Raw genomic sequence first — 17,483 nt, forward strand, 5'->3', positions numbered from 1 at the left:
AGCTCCTGGAAAACATAGTTTCATATGGGATTTGCATCCAGCTTCCAGCATATTTCTTTGGGACTGTGTTGGTCTAGGTCGCTGACCAAAAGTGGAGGTTGGTTGAGGTGTGTGATGCTGGTCATAGAACTGGATGCAGAAGGAGAGCGTTTGAACAAACACTGGACGGGGCGGGATGAGTGGAGAAGGGCTGCGAGGAGCCGTGCTTGGGGGCACTTTGTAGATGGAGAAGGTGAGTGCGCCGTGGGCTGGGACTGCTGCCGTGTCAGACTTTATGAAGCAGAAAAAGCAGAGTGTGGGCTGACTTAGGATTTGGAGTCAGTGGAATCGGGGTTGGCAGGGGTCACAGCGGTGGATCAGTAACCAGGGTGGTGAGAGGGCAGCGTGGACACGACTGCACAGCACACTGGAAAGTGACTTCCACATTCTGATCTGTCAGGTTTCAATGAACGTGCCAACCACAATCAGAAGGAGATGAATGCCTCTCATACAGAGAGAGGTCCCAGGCTGCAAGTCAGGGGGCTTTGGTTCTAGTTCTTGTTTCTAGTTCCTGTTCTAGGTTGAATTACGGGTGTGACCTTGAGTTAAGTCACACTTACCCATCTCCTTGGAAAAACAGGATGAACGAGAGCCGGCCACCAATTTTACTAGGTGGTTTCTGTGGGTTGAGATATGGCGTATTAAAAAACACAAAGGATTCTTGCAATTCACGTCACTTTATTACAACACTACACATCGAGGTAAATTTTACTTCTCACTCATATATACGGGGACAACGGTAAGTCCAGACTTGCTCTGGTGTTACCAGTATACATGACCTAAACATTTACATTTTGGGGTAATAATATTTTGAGAGGATTAAGAGTGATTTGATCTGGGTAGATATCTCTCCTCCTTTCCCTATCTCAAGTAGTCAGTTATCCCAACACTATTATTTAATACATCTTTTTCACCTCGGTTTCACATCCAGCCTTCATCATATACTAATTTCCTATGTTATATGGGTGTATTTCAGGAGCCTCTACTGTGTTAATCTGTCTGTTTTTGTGTATTATTGAACTGTTTTAATTATTGAAACTTTATGATATGGTTTAATACCATGCAAGGCTAGTCTTTGCTCATGAGTTTTCATTTCTGAAACTTCTTGGCAATTCCACGTATCCTTTTGAATGAACCTCAGGATTGTTTTTGTCAGGTTATGTCCAAAATCGATTGCTGTCTAGTCACCCCATGAGTTAATGTAGAAAAGACCGATGCCTCTCTATAGCACTGGATCTTCTCAGCAAAGAAAAGGAGTATCTCTCTGCTCTTTAAATCTTCTCCAGCGTCCCCGTAAAGTCTTAGAGGTTTCTCCATGGAGGATTTGCACATCTCTCCGGAGTAATCTTATCAGAAAATGGGCATAACCCCTAATAAAACTACAGAACACCAATAATGGACTTAAAAAAAAAGCTCATGCCAACAAAGAGATGCTTCTAGTCTTTGACTGAGAAGATGGAGTCAGGGGAGCCTTGTGGTTGAGAGCATTTTGGAGTCTGGGGAGTGGATTCCACTACGTTCTTGTTATATGACCTTGGGCAAGACTGAACTACTCTTAGCCTCAATCTTATCATCTTTAAAGTGGGAATAACAATGCCTTTGTGATGTAGTTATTGTGAGGATTATTTTGTCATTTGTGCATAGTATATAGATAGTTATACCTATCGTTAGCATGTGTTTAAACGTGTTGTGAGTGCTTAATATTCTAACATAAAGTGTAAAATTTTGTAATTTTGATTATTTTAATTACCCCTGTCAAATGACTCTATAAAGCCAGTAGTATAATTCCAGTCCAGTCCTCAGGGACTCTGGAAACAATTTGCTAATGTTTAAAAAGGTTCACCTCGTCCTGGGAAACCAGTGAATGGAAGAACCAAGAAATGTAAAAAAGAGATGTTGGGGGCTGTGCTTGCTTCAGCTCTAAGGCAGCTGGGCCACAATCCTCCAGCACTTTGTACCTGTCCTGTACCTGGCGATAAGCATGTCCTTTTCTATCCTTCGGTGTGCCTCTTTGACCCTCACTCTCAGACCTGCCCCCAGTCTGCGCCTTATATGGTCCATTGTTCTCGGTATCTTTCAGGGATGTTTACAAAGCCCTTATCTGTGGAAGGCAGGGCTAAGACCACCTGCTCTCATTTCCTTTGGGACAGGTGAGCCACCTGAGATCCAAGAAGGTAGCAAGTGATATATGTGTCCATCACACCCACCTGTCCTCTCCACCAGCAGTTCCCAGCATCCTCAGGGCCTCCACCCCAGTCTGCGATGGTGATGGGCTAAACTGTGTGGGTGACTTGGAGGGAGGGAGTTGGGGGCTTCCCAGCTTGAGCCTCAGCTGAGGCAGAGAGGAGGAGGTTGAGATGGTGAGTGTTCCCTTTTCCTTCTGTTCGTAATGGTTATGTATTTAACCTAAATCTCCCAGGGCTTAATCTACTCTGCTAAGGTGCGCTCAGTGTTCTTTTTTGCATTTTTTCATTTTTATTTTTATTTATTTCCCCAATACATTATGTTTTTCCCTACTGTACAGCATGGTGACCCAGTTCTTGAATCTCCAATAAGCATTTCTGATCATTGTTTTAAGTGGGGTCACTGCCTTCCTCTCTTGGTTGTGTACATGTGCACCTGTTCTAGATGATAAAGACCTTGAGAAGATCTTATTAGCTTCATTTTCTCTCAGGTTACACACAGTGCTTGTAGGTGGTTAGGGCTCAAAATACATATTAGTGGGAGTTCCCATTGTGGTTCAGCGGTAATGAATCCAACTGGTATCCATGAGGATTTGGGTTGCATCCTTGGCCTTGCTCAGTGGGTTAAGGATCCAGCATTGCCATGAGCTGTGGTATAGGTTGCAGACATGGCTCAGCTCTGGCATTGCTGTGGCTGTAGTGTAGGCCAGCAGCTGCAGCTCCAAATCGACCCCTAGCCTGGGAACCTCCATGTGCCTCAGGTGCGGCCCTAAAAAGCGAAAAAGACCAAAAAATACATATAGTAATTAATATACTTCTTAAAAATCCTAGTTAAAATGATGTAGTGATTAAAGGCGCTTCTGAATATCTTTTTCTCCCTCTCCAAGTAAAACCATAGTGTATTGTAAAATTGCATTTAGCAGTGCCCTAGTGACCTGAAGGAATTAAATGTCTTAAAATGTCCTTTCTTAAGCACTAGAGTAATAAGATTTTTAAAAATAATTAAAAATCCAATAAAGTAATATGAGCTTGCAATAAGGAAATTTAAAATGACATAACTAGATAAAATGTGCAGTTTCTGTCTCGACAGCCCACCCATCCTTGGTCCCACTTCTGACTCTGCATTAGATTTTAATTCATCCAGGTCTTTTTTTTCCTCCTTCCTTCCTACCTATCATACAGACTTATATTTGCATCAGTATTTGTAAACACAGATATATATATATATATATATGTATTTACATACACACACTAATGTATTCATGCATATGTATATAGGGTCCTTTTTGATAAATTTCCTAATGGTAAAAACACAGTAAACATAGCTAGCATTAATGGACATTTAAAAAGTAGTTTTTCAGTCCATTTTGCTAGACATAAAGTAACCCTCTGGTTTCACACTAGCAAGATTTAAACTTCTTCTGTAGGAGATGAATGTTTAGCTGAGTTAGGATGGTGGCAGAGTGTAAACCACCATTTTAAGAGGTGATTGGGACAATTTTTTAAAATCCAGTTTGCAGAGTTAACAGGTACGCATCTCATGTTAATGGGAAAAGATCAGAATAGACAACGCATTATTTACATGAAAGAGGAAAACAGATGGTGGGAATGGGAAGGTCATCATTCAAAGCAGCCTTGCCAAAGTGGTGGACACAATGGCAGCAATGTCAGAAATGAGAACAGAAGGAAATGAAAGAACCCTACAGGTGGCTGGTTCAGTAGCTCACAGATCTTTCCCACAGGGCATGCTTTTGGCAGCTAATCACATACCTGCCTTTTTTTTTTTTTTTTTTTTTTTTGTCTTTTGTCTTTTTAGGGCTGCACCTGCAGCACAGGGAGGTTCCCAGGCTAGGGGTCTATCCGGAGCTATAGCTGCCAGCCTACACCACAGTCACAGCCATGCCAGATCCAAGTCATGTCTGCAACCCACACCACAGCTGATAGCAACGCCGGATCCTTAACCCACTGAGCAAGGCCAGGGATAGAACCCACAACCTCATGGTTCCTAGTCGGATTTGTTTCCACTGTGCCACGATGGGACCTCCATACCTGCCTAGTTCAAACACATTCTTCTTCCTCTGTCTCCATAGTCGTTACATCCCCAAAATCCTAACCTTTAAGAGCAAGGTAACCCTAACCTTTAAGAACAAACCTTTCTTGAGTGTTTCTGTATTCTAGATACTCTGCATATATTATCTCATTTAATCCTCGTAACAGTACATGACAGACATCATGGCCACATTTTATGGCCACATTTTATAGATGAAGATTTTATTACGTGGAAGCGCTGTACTCGGAATCAAGATCTGTCTGACTCTTTCTCTTTTTTTAAATGTTCTTTTCTCTGTTTTTGTTTTTTGGTTTTTTGTTTTTTTGTTTTTTTGTTTTTTTTTTTTTGCTTTTTTAGGGCCGAACCTATGGCACATGGAAGTTCCCAGGCTCAGGGTCACATTGGAGCTGGAGTTGCTGGCCTACGCCACAGCCTACGCTACAGCCATGGCAGTGCCAGATCTGAGCTACATCTACGACCTACACCACAGTTCATGCAGCACCAGATCCTTAACCCGCTGAGTGAGGCCAGGGATTGAACACAAATTCTCATGGGTACTAGTTGGGTTTTTCACCTGCTGAGCCACAATGGAAACTCCCTATCTGATTTTTTCTTAAAAAGCCGTAATGTAACCTCTTGGTGGGAGTATCCTGACTGCACAAGTTTGATGTATATTATAAATGTGGTGCAAGTCATTTTCTTTCTCTCTTTTGTTTTTGTTTTTGGCTACCCACAGCACATGAAACTTCCTAGACCAGGGATCGAACCCATGCCCCAGCAGTGGCTCAAGCCACTGCAACGACAATGCCCTATCTTTAACCTGATGCGCCACAAGGGAACTCCCTTTCTTTATATTACTATAAAAGATGGAAAATCGTCTTCCAAGCTGCCATGTATTGGAAAACATCTTCCTTACAATGAACTTGATCTGACTATATTTTTCTCATTTGGATAGCTTGAATGAAGAATGAACTCTGCTTGTGCTTTCATATTTCTTTTGGCCACACCCGTGGCATGGAGAAGTCTCTGGGCCAGGGGTAGAACCCATGCCACATCAGTGACCCAAGCCACAGCCGTGACAATGCAGGATCCTTAACCCACTGAGCCATTAGGGAGCTTCTTGCTTGTGCTTTTATCTATCCTTCTGGCATTAAAAAAATGTATCCATGAAAAATGGATGCCATTCAACTAACCCTCTCTTTCCGTCATTCTAAAGTTCCTGAAAGAGCTCTGCAAAAGTGATGCTTATGCAGGTTGAGTTTTCTTTTAAGTGGTAACATATTTTGAGTGCATCAAGGTGATGGACAGGTCACTGGGTGTGGTGGAGTTTTCGAAGGTAGTCCTTGAATTTACATATGTCCCAACATTCAGTGGACACAGAATAATGAGCCACATATATCTTCATCATTATTTTTCAGATGTAGAAGTAGTCTGTTGCCAGTTAGTGCATAGAAAGGCACTGAAAGTGTTACTAAATTCATAAAATATGTTCATTATATATTTTCCCAGCCAACCACAGTCACTGTTATGTGGGCTGCCTATGAAAATTGTGTGGTGTTTAAAAGTTGGGAAACATTAGAATATTTTGCATTATAGAGGAATAATGGAGTGATTTGAAGAATGCTTTTGTAGAGTGGCCACCTACCTCCTAGTTTAATCCTGTGAATATAGATTTAGAAGCACAGCAGTGCATTTGACTATAGCAAACTCTGCATTTCCCTAGTCGTTAGGCTGTCACATGAATCATTCATTAAGTTAGACTTAATTTTGCTTTATTCATATTTCTCATTGTCACTGTATGCTGAAAATGAGGGAAAATCAGATGTGGCCAAAAGATAAAATGAATTCATTGCCACAGCTGAGCTGTGGGGTTCTCTTCAATCTGAGTCTCTGCCTTATTGCAAAGCCATATATTAGCTGCAGTGAGTTGGGATAATAGCTTATTTTGATTGCATCTCTTCATTTTCTTTTTTAAAAAAATATTTTCATTACAAATTCTGTATTTTCATGTGGGATATTTGAAAGTACATATATAGAGAGAGAGAGAAAGAGAGAGAGAGAGAGGTTAAGAAATTGTTTGGGATTCTAAAGCCCAGGAATTCTGTTGCTCTTAAAATTTTTATTGCATTTCCTTGTGATTTTTTGTATTATCTTTTATATATACATCATTTGAATGACACCATGTATGATTTGTGCCACCTCTTTTCGTTTCACCACCTTGTTCCTGTGTGTTTACGTATATTTCCCAGCTTTCCATGATATGCGTAGATAGCATATTACATATCACAAATTTGTTTTGTTTTGTTTTTTGATTCTTATGATCATCTAAGTGTTTGTATTTTGGCAAAGGGGGATGCACCAGTAGTGGTCCATTAAATTCTCAAGGGTTATGGTGAAGTTGAATAGTCATTAAATACCTGGAATTTTGGTTTTGCACACTTGAAATAGACACTCTTTTGATTTCCTCTTGCTGATCACCTAAATTGCAGTATCTTTCGGAATTCAGTCTGTGATCATTTCAGTCATTAAGAAAACTGCATCCAAAGGGTCAATCTGAGCAGGTCCTACTGATTTCAAAATAATCAGCTACTTGAAATGATACTAGCTCCTTTTTTTTTTTTTGGCTTAAATTCTCACTTTCTCTTGAAGGCAGAGGAGTCATGGTCATCACCAAAGGATTTACCTAGGATCTGTGTTGAATGAAAAACACTTTTTAAAAGGCATTTTTAAAAGATTTACATGAGACTTTATTTCTTTAAAGTAGTGAAAAATGTGAAACATTTAAATAAGAACGAACAATCCAAATCTTCCTGATTATCATGTGGTCTGATTTCCCAGTTTTAAAGCCAAAGACTGAGAAAACACAGCCTCCTACGTCGTTGTCATACTGCGCTCAAATTAACCAGGGATGGGTTTCACCCACCTTCGTCTCGGAGCCAGAGAGTATCAGAGCCAATGCTGTTGCTGAGTTCAGCAACAATCAATTAAAATCAAATGGTTTCCTTCAAAATAAATTTGAGAAGCAAGATGGCAGAAAGTTGATGACCCTTGAAGCTGGCTGAAGCTTTAGGGGATTTATTCTACTCTTCTCTTGGATGCATGTGTTGAAAGTTTCCACAATCCAAAAAAAAAAAAAAAAAGTCCAGGTAGAGAAAAATGAATACTACTTTTGAGAAGCCAAGTGGTTAAATAACCTGTAACAGTGGATATTCCACACCAAGCTGAACTGTTTCAGAATAACCTGGCCATTTGCTAAAAATACCCTTCCTGTGATCTCAGCTCAGACACCTGAGTCAGAATCTGCAAGGAAGGGGCCTCTAGAAATCCGCTCCTCAGACCATTTTGACGTGTGGTCAAATGTGAATCCCACAGATTGAAGCCCAGCTTAGGGGCACCTTGTAAGAATCAGATTTACCTACTCTTTTTCCATTATTGAAGAGGAAACATAGGTACCCACTTCCCCTTCATTTGCTCAACAAGCAGTTGTCTCCGTCTTATTATGTGCCAGTCTGTGTTCAGGGTGCCAGGGAAATAAAGATTTACATCAGTGTCTTTGCCCTTCCGAAGCTCACAGTCCAATGAGCAGAGACAGGTGTTCAACAGCTTGAGGGAAAGAGATGCAGCAGGGAGCCAGGGCTCACCTCTTCCCACAAATGCACTAACATACAAAGCCACACTGAAATCTCTCCCCACACTCCCTGCCCCCCCAAATCTTCCTCTAAGAGGAACCTGAGCCTCAAATAACTCACTCACAAGTTGTAACTCCAAGAGAAATTCCCTGTGTTGGATTAGTCCTAGCCTTAAAATAATTTTAAGGAGTTTCCCTTGTGGCTCAATGGTTAAGAACCTAATTAGTGTCTGTGAGGATGAGGGGCTGATCCCTGGCCTCGCTCAGTAGGTTAAGGATCCAGTGTTGTTGCAAGCTTTGGCGTAGGTCACAGATGTGGCTTGGGTCTGGTGTTGCTGTGGCTGTGGTGTAGGCCTGCAGCTGAAGCTTTGATTCGACCCCTAGCCTGGGAACTTCCATATGCCGCAGGTGCAGCCTTAGGAAAAAAAAAAAAAATAAAGAATTTTAAACAATTTTTTCTTTTCTTTTAGGGCTACCCCCGTGGCATATGGAGGTTCCCAGGCTAGGGGTCGAATCAGAGCTACAGCTGCTGGCTTACACCACAGCCACAGCAACGCGGGATCCGAGCCTTGTCTGCAACCTACGCCACAGCTCACAGCAACACTGGATCCTTAACCCACTGAGTGAGGCCAGGGATCATACCCGCAACCTCACGGTCCTAGTCAGATTCATTTCCATTGCATCATGACAGGAACTCCCTAAACATTTTATGTATTATTTTTAAAACGTATTTGTTGTAGAAAATTTCAGGCATATACAGAAGAGAATGGTATACCTATCACTGCTATCACTCAGCTTCAGTCATTTTCATTAGGTAGATAATCTTGTCTCATCTGAATTTCCCACCCTTTCTCCTCACCCTGGATTACTTTCATTATATCATTTCACATGGAAATACTTCAGTATATTCTCTAAAAATATGGGCTCTTTTTTTTTCAGACGTACCAACTGTATCATTATATCTAAGAAATTAACAATATTTCTTAATACCATCAAATATCCAGTGTTCACATTCCCCCAACTGTCATAAAATTTTTGAACAGTTTATTTAAATCAGGACCCAGATCAGTTCCATTCATTGCAGTTGGTTGATATATGTCTTAAGTAACTTCGTCTCTTCATCTTTTTTTTTCTTGCAATTTTCATCGAAGAAATCAGGTTTGCCCTAGAGAGTGTCTTGTGATCTGGATTTTGCCGACTGCATCCCATGGTGTCCTTTGTATTCTCTGTAAACTGATGGTTCAGTCCAGAAGCTCCATCAGACACACACACACACAAACAAAACCACCAGCTCCCTCATTCCAGTCTGATCCTTTAAGCCTCTTTTTAGTTTCACGTTGGAACGTGAGTGTGTCTGATGAGCCAGGTGTAAACCGCTGGCTGAGAGGCTGAAGAGCATAGTAGGGTTTAGTGCAAAGGTGGCAAACCCATCACCAGTGAGTCGTAGGAGGGAGGAAAGTGAACATCTGTTGAGCACCCACTGTATACGCCACAGGACTGGGTGCTTTCCATAGGCTCTCAGATGAACACGGTGCTATATTGTGTGTGGAGGATCAGTCCCATTTTCACAGGCGGAAGCTCTCTCTGCCTGAGAGAGTTCAGAACCTGCCTGTTTCTCATGGTTAGTGTGTGGAGTCGGACTGTGAACAAGAGTCTCTTTGTCTCTGAGGCATGTCTTCCTCTTGGCCCTAAACACACGGGACTTTGGGCTGAGCAGACCTTGTAAATGAGGACAGTTGAGCTGACATTGGAAAAAGAAAGAACAAAAAAGCAATAGCCCGTGGGTGATGATGGGTGGCACTTCCCCTGGCCTCAGTATCAGGAAGTGGAGGGGACTGTGGCCAGAGCCCCTTCTTGGCTCCAGTCCTGTCATCTTGCAGGAATGTGGACCCTGTGTGGCTGGATCTTTTGAGTTTTCAAGAGACCCTAAGTGTCTGACTTTCTGTAGAAAGTCTCTAGGTTCAAAACTGTTAATTCAGATTTGTTTTATTTTTAATTTAATGTAATTTAATTTTTTGTATTTTTCTTTTTAGGGATGCACCTGCAGCACATGGAGGTTCCCAGGCTAAGGGTTGAATCAGAGCTGTAGCTGCTGGCCTACTTGACAGCCAAAGCAATGTGGGGTCCAAGGTGTGTCTGCGACCTACACCACAGCTCACAGCAATGCTAGATCCTTAACCCACTGAGCGAGGCCAGGGATTGAACTTGTGTCCTCATGGATGCTGGTCGGATTCGTTTTTGCTGAGCCATGATGGGAGCTCCCAGATTTAAACAAACAAACACCATTTAGGCCAATGATCTGGACCAAACCAAACGAATGCGCAGCAGCCTGGCACCTCTGTGCCACCCCATGCTGCTCAGAAGTATGTCAGCAGGAGTTCCCGTCGTGGCGCAGTGGTTAAAGAATCCGACTAGGAACCATGAGGTTGCGGGTTTGGTCCCTGCCCTTGCTCAGTGGGTTAATGATTGGGCATTGCCGTGAGCTGTGGTGTAGGTTGCAGACGCGGCTCAGATCCCGTGTTGCTGTGGCTCTGGCGTAGGCCGGTGGCTACAGCTCCGATTGGACCCCTCGCCTGGGAACCTCCATATGCCACGGGAGCGGCCCAAGAAATAGCAAAAAGACAAAAAAAAAAAAAAAAAAAAAAAAAAAAAAAAAAAAAGAAGTATGTCAGCAGCAGAGTGGCACTGAAGACTCGAGTCAACTGTCAGAGGTAGGCGTTGCCCTTGAAATTAGAGAAAAGGAATAGCAAGCAGCTCTTGAAAGACATCAAGTGACAATTAAGCACATCTTCAAAAGGTGAAAGAACGTTTAGATACTGCAAGAAAAAAGCCAAGTTTCTGAAGGATGAACAGATCGGACCTTCAGAAAGGAACAGCCTTCGTCGTGAACCTTTTCTCACCCCCATGGTCACGTGTCCTTTCTGTGTCCAAGGTGGCTTTCTGAGCACCTGCAGTTTCAGCTCATTTAAACCTCACCACCACCTTGTCCTTATCCCTGTTACAGAAAGAGGACATGGGGCTGAGATTTGAACCTGGGTGGACCCCAAAGCCTGCTCCTTCGTAACCTGTGTGATCTCTCTTCCTCACTCAAGGTGTCGGATATTAGAAGCTGGAAATCACTGGCTGTCACTTTGTGCTCTGCTCTCTTGAGCTCTTGGCGAAACACTTAGTAGCATCTTTCTTTAGGCAGAGCTTGAGGAGCCTGAGCTAACTTCCGCATCTCTCACTGGCCGGCATTTCCATCTCCATTTCCAGTTAGAGAATTCCTTCCCCGAACACCTTTTTTCTTCTTTACTATCTCAATAGCAGGTATAGGACAGAAAAATAAGTATGCAAGTGAGTATCGTTTGTCGTTGTCAGTTCAGCAGGGATGTCAATAGTTTAAAGAAGGAATTTATCGATAAATAATGTAATATAGTAAAACGCATTCCTTGCTTTTCTGGAAGGTGATAATTCCGAACATTAGGTTTACATTTACCCAGTAGAGCTGGGAGCCCGAAAGTGAGGACATTTGGGTTTCATTCCTTTGTGCACATGAAGGCACTTTATCACAGTTTGATGCAAGACGGCCAACAAGCCTGGAGCTTATATAGACAGTCGTTGTCCTCCTCTTGGGAGACGCAAGGCTTTCTTATTACTGGGTAAGGTGACTGACGGGGGCCACTGCTGCTCCATTGAGATGAAAGGGCAGGGCAGTTTGGCAGTCAGGCCAAGAGAAGCCCTACTTGGCTTGGGGCATTCGTGCCCTTCAATAACTACTCGCCGAACTTGAGGACAAAGACCCCTTTTCCCATGCAGCTTCCCCCTGCCTTGTCTAGACATTCTGTGAGCGTCTCCTAGTTACAGGGGGACGGCGCTCCAGCCCCGCGAGCCTGGGCCCAGCCTCCTGGCACCAGGCAGAGGGTGGATGCTGGTAGACGAGGCTCCTGTGCTCTGAGCTCCGGGGACTCGGGAGTTGTAATTCCCAAGAGGAAGCCATGCATCCTGAAAGGACTTTGATAAGGACCGTGATGGTTAGAATCGAGCTGAGGGCTCCTTTCCCACAGCTGAGAGCACAGTATCTGAAGCTGCCCAGTTCAGTACTGTGGCCTTGAGTCACGTGTGGCTATTTGATTTTTTTTTTTATATGTTAGTTGTGATAAAACACACATAAGATTTACCACCTTAGCCGTTTTCAAGTGTACATTTAGTTGTGTTAGAATATTCATATGGCTGTGCAACCAATCTCCAGAAATTGTGCATCCTGCAAAGCTGACTCTGGAGACTCTCGGAACCTCATATAAGTGAAATTATATGGTGTTTGCATTTTTTTTTTTTTTTTTTTGTGACTGGCTTATTCTACTCAGCATAAAGTACGGATAAATCTACTTTGAAATATTCTTAACAAATACTTCCTAGGAAATGCCTGCTCATTTAATCATCTATGGGGGTTAAATTGGAGAGTTTCATTAATTAGAACTGTTAGTTTATTGCTAACCTGGCAAGAATCCTAATTGGTATTTACCACAAAGAAGCCTATTCAGTAGACCTGCCCTGCAAGCCTGTTGCTTTCAAAGATTTTTGCTTGAAACCCATAGTAAGAGAAATGCTGCATCTCAACCCGGTACATACACACACTGGTGTGTGTACCTCTGAACTTACCGTTTTTTGTGGCAACACTTACCCTTACTATGTGAGATGCACATATTTTCTAAAAAAAAAAAAAAAATGCTGATCTTGTCCACTAAGTTGGTTTCATAACCCACAAAAGGACCACAACATGCAGTTTGGAAAACACTGCTTTAGACCTTCTTGGATTCGGTTTTAAGTCTCGAGTAAAACTCTGTACCCCATCCCTACCTCTGGATCCCCACAGCTCAGAGGATGGCTTCAGAATTGGACCTCAAAGCAAGCAAGTCAAAAAAAAAAAAAAAAAAAACCAAAAAACAAAAAATAAACCCTGCTATCAATCATGGCTTTATTTCTGAGCAAGCTCTGTTCACTGATTTTAGTTTACATAGAGTGTAGTTATGACAGAAAATGTGTTATCGAATGGTTATTCTGTTTTCCAAAGCTGAATATAAGGATGAAAAAATTATGTAGTAAATTTCTGCATTAATAAGTGTGATCGGGAGTTAATTAAATTTTAGTTGACGTTTCCTTGTGGGAAGACGTAACATTTCATGATGCTGTATGAGATTATAGAAGGAAAAGGAGAAAAAATGTAAAGTCAGTTTCTTGTGTCATCCGTGAATGATTTAACAGTTATAAAAATCCTGTAGACAGATTTCAAAATGCATGTTTTATACAGTACATAGATGAGTTAACTTGCCAGATTTTTGTGTGTTTGTTTGCACAACTCTCTGGCATGCTAACCAGTATTTGACAAATAATAGGAACAAAACTGAGATTTCCTTGTATCAGTTTGAAAAGAATTTCATCTCAGAGTCAGCAGAAAATTGTCTTTCTGATGGGTCGGTTTTTCTTTTTCTGGTAAGGAGGCAATGGTAGGAGGCTTGCCGCTATTTGTATAAATAATGGTAATGAGAGTACTCCTTGAATAACTCTGAATTGGGCTGGCTGTAAAGAAAAAAATAAAATATCAGAGAATAACTATAATAACACGGAGTAAAAATTTGTCCTAGGAGTTCTCTTGTGGTGCAGCAGGTTAAGGATCCAGCATTGTCAGTGCCGGGCTTGGGTTCCATCTGTGTCCCATCTGCACTGTGGCGCAGGTTCCATCTCTGGCCTGGGAACTTCACGTTGCCACGGATGTGGCCACCCCCCCCCCCCATTTTTCCTAACTATAACTCAAAAAAGAATTTGTCAGTTTTGAAATTTTAGATGTTGGGGCATAGAGATAGAGCTAAATTTTTTCCTTTAAAATAAAATGACTAGGAGTTCCCGTCGTAGCGCAATGGTTAACGAATCCGACTAGGAACCATGAGGTTGCGGGTTCAGTCCCTGCCCTTGGTCAGTGGGTTAATGATCCGGCATTGCCGTGAGCTGTGGTGTAGGTTGCAGACACGGCTCGGATCCCGCGTTGCTGTGGCTCTGGCGTAGGCTGTCGGCTACAGCTCCGATTGGACCCCTAGCCTGGGAACCTCCATATGCCGCGGGAGCGGCCCAAAGAAATAGCAAAAAGCCAAAAAGCCAAAATAAATAAATAAATAAATAAAATAAAATAAAATAAAATGACTAAATTGGTAATATCCCCGGGTTTATTTTTTTTTAATCTTCTTTTGTGATTATATAAGTATGAATACTTGTAGGAAAATTGAAGCTAAAGGAACATATAAAAAATAAAGAATTTAGTGGTCAGGCTACCACTTCTAGTGTTTTCCTATGCATATTTTTACACAGTTAAGATAATTTATTCCGGATTAGCCCCTTCCTGTGCCATTTCTCCTTGCAATTAAAAATTCTTCACATTTTTAATGGTTTTACAGTATTTCACCATTTTTTGAAAACAAATAGTTTTATTGCACATTTATAAAATCTGCATAGTTGGGTTTTTTGTTTTGTTTTTTTAAATGCTTTTATTGTACATTTATAAAATCAGTATTCTAGCATTTATGTGTGGCATAAATTTTCAGCCATTTTTCTGATGCTGCCAATTAAATTTCAGTCAGTTTTTCATTAAAAATTTTTTTTCTTTATTTTTTATGGCTATACCCACAGCATATGGAAGTTCCTGGGCCAGGGATTGAATCTGAGCTGCGGCTGCAACCAGTGCCACACCTGTGGCAACACCGGAGCCTTTAACCCACTGCGCCAGTCTGGGGATCACACCCGTGCTCCACAGTGACCTGAGCCACTGCAGTCAGATCCTTAACACACTGTGCCACAGTGGGAACTCCTTAGTCAGTTTTTCACCTGTGTACATATTGCTGTGATGCACACTTTTGTGCATAAATCTTGTCCATATTCCTGCTCATTTCCTTAGAATAGATACATAGAAATGGAATTACCTGTGCTGTCTCCTCCCTGTCAGAGCCAGCTTCTTTGAAAACCTGTCTGTATGCACTGGCTCTGTTTTCTACCAAAAACCTGGCTGAAAAGCCTTCAGTGTTTTTTATGGAATAGACACTAAAATCCCTGCCATGGCCTTCAAGACCCAGTGTGGCCCAGCCTGTTGACCTGCCCCTCCAGCTTTCCTCATTCTCTGGCTTGGCCACATTGGCTTTTTTTTTTTTTTTTTTTTTTGGTCTTTTTCAGGGCTGCACCTGCAACACGTGGAGATTCCCAGGCTGGGTGAGTCTAATCCGAGCTGTAGCCGCTGTCCTAGGCCACAGCCACAGCAACGCGGAATCCGAGCCATGTCTGCGACCTATGCCACAGCTCAGATCCTTAACCCATGGAGCGAGACCAGGGATCGACCCCGAGACCTCATGGATACCAGTTGGGTTCCTTAACCGCTGAGCCACGACGGGAACTCCCACACTGGCTGTTTGAATAATGGCTCCTCCCCCCACCTCCAGCCACAGGGCCTTCAAACCTGCCTGTCCGCCCTCTGGAACAGTCTCTCCCGCAGCCACCTGCCCTCGTGGACTAGGAGGTGGATGTTTGAAGAGATGCGCGGTATCAGAGGTCACAGAGGAGTAAAGAGAGGAGTTGACTGAACAAGTACACCAGGGCCTTCAGGTAGCGATGAGGGCCACTCTCGTGGCATCTTCAGGGTGAGGAATGGGAGCATCACGTCAAGAGAAACAGAATTGTCCTCCAGGGCTGCCATCACCTTTGGCTTCTGGAGAAAGGGGCTTGCTGAAACTCACTTCACCTGGAGAGTTTAGCGGCCGCGTCCTACTGATAATTTTCTTCAGTGTTCTGGACGTGTCCTACCCCTCTTGGCTAACGCGGTTTATATAGCTCATTTTGTCATTAGACTAAGCAGGGGCCTTTGCGAATAAGTTCTTTTGGGGTCTTTGGAAACCTCAATGTGAAAATCTTCATTTCTGGGTTTATTGAGAGGTTGCAGTGCTGCTCTGACCACTAGGATTTCTACTACCCAAGTGTGGCTACTTAAATTTAAAGATTGTAATAAAATTTAAAATGAGGGAGTTCCCTGGTGGCCTCATGGGTTAAGGACCTGGCATTGTCACTGCTGTGGTGTGGATTCAATCTCTGGCTGGGGAATGTCTGCATACTGTGGGCAAGGCCAAAAAAATTAAAACTTGAATTCCCTAGTTACGCCAACTACACTTCAATGGCCACTTGAGGCTCATGGCGACCACATTAGACAGCGGAAATAAAATATTTTTATCATTGTAGAAAGTTCTTTTGGAGCACTGCTCTAGAGAGTAGGAAAGGATCCATCTAAGTCGTTTCTGAGGCTAGTCTGTGTGTAAAATGGTGATCCAAGAAAAATAAAGACAGTTGGCCTTGGCTAATTTGCTACAGTTGTAATACATGGTTGGTTCACTTAGTGTTTTAAAAAATAGGCATTAAAATTCTGCTCCCTGCTGGCCGCCCCAGTCACTCATAAAATTCAGCAGAAAACCCAACTTCTGCGAGCCCATATATCCCTGGGCATCTACTGCCTCCGTATTGGTCACGGTCAAGTGACTCACATGACTTGCTGATCAAGCAGGTGTTCAGACTGAAGAGTCAGTGCTTTGTCAGAAACCCTGCGGGTGTTGTTTATTTTCTCCAGAGATGTCTTAAAATGCAAGATCAGTGGATTTTTACTATGTTTAAGGCTCAGTTAAAGTTCTGCTCATAGATGAGACACCAGCACTTTTTTTTTGTTTTGCTGCTCCCATGGCATGTGGAAGTCACCAGGCTAGGGATTGAACCTGAGCCATGGTAGTAACCTCAGCTGCGGCAGTGACCATACCAGGTCCTTAACCTGCTGCACCACAAGGGAGCTCCTGTGCCAGAGACAGCTCCGGCAGCCAGGGAGTGTACACTTTTTCCCAAAGGAGAGGGACGGACATCAGCTTTTGCAACGGAGACAGCCTCTTTGTCCCTTCTTTCAGGGCGCTGGACTGCTCAAATTTTATTGGCATAAATGGTTGATTATATAGACAGTTTTTCACTACAGATTGCATCATAGTGTTAAAAGTACCTTGGTTAACTTTTGCATGGTACAGCAGCTATACATCACATTTTAACATCTTTGTCTTAACTAAATTTAGTGAGTACAACTGAAGGGCAATTAGGTACAATACATCATGCGGAAAGGAGGAGACTCAGTGCCAATCATCCCGTGGCCCGCAAGTCTCCACAAGTTGAAGAGGTCACGGACACAAGAATTGGGCATTCCCAAATTTGTTTTTAGACTGGTGCTTATCTTTAAAGTGTTATGGCAAGGAGACAGTGTAAGAAAATATAAACCAACTTAACTAGCTATCACTTAAAAGCTTCTATAACTCGTAGCTAGGTGTCTTTTGGTCAAGAATAATATATGTCTAACTTCTATGAACCTCATTAAAATCCTAACTCTAAAGTTTACCGTATAACTAATTAGTAGATAAACACTATGTATTAATAAAGTTGGATTTAAATAGGGGAAAGTCCTTTAGGATGAAATTCTTATTATATTATTGTAATTTTGTTAAATCACAAATCACCACAGGAAAATAAGAATGGAAAATAAGAATAA

At 42.4% G+C, this 17,483-nt stretch overlaps 1 protein-coding gene across 3 annotated transcripts in view; it reads left to right on the top strand.

Annotated features, from left to right (window-relative positions):
* SCRN1 (secernin 1) overlaps positions 1 to 17,483 on the top strand; it is a 63,320-nt gene that overhangs the window by 6,391 nt on the left and 39,446 nt on the right. The window contains exon 1 of one of the 3 annotated variants that reach the window (XM_021078609.1): positions 15,505 to 15,523. The exons of the other annotated variants lie outside the window; for them this stretch is intronic. The gene's annotated coding sequence lies outside the window, so the exon portion shown is untranslated. Of the gene's footprint in view, positions 1 to 15,504; positions 15,524 to 17,483 lie in introns of those variants that run through there. 3 annotated transcript variants of the gene reach the window in all.

This window comes from Sus scrofa, chromosome 18 (assembly GCF_000003025.6).
Source record: "Sus scrofa isolate TJ Tabasco breed Duroc chromosome 18, Sscrofa11.1, whole genome shotgun sequence".
Classification (NCBI taxonomy): Eukaryota; Metazoa; Chordata; class Mammalia; order Artiodactyla; family Suidae; genus Sus; species Sus scrofa.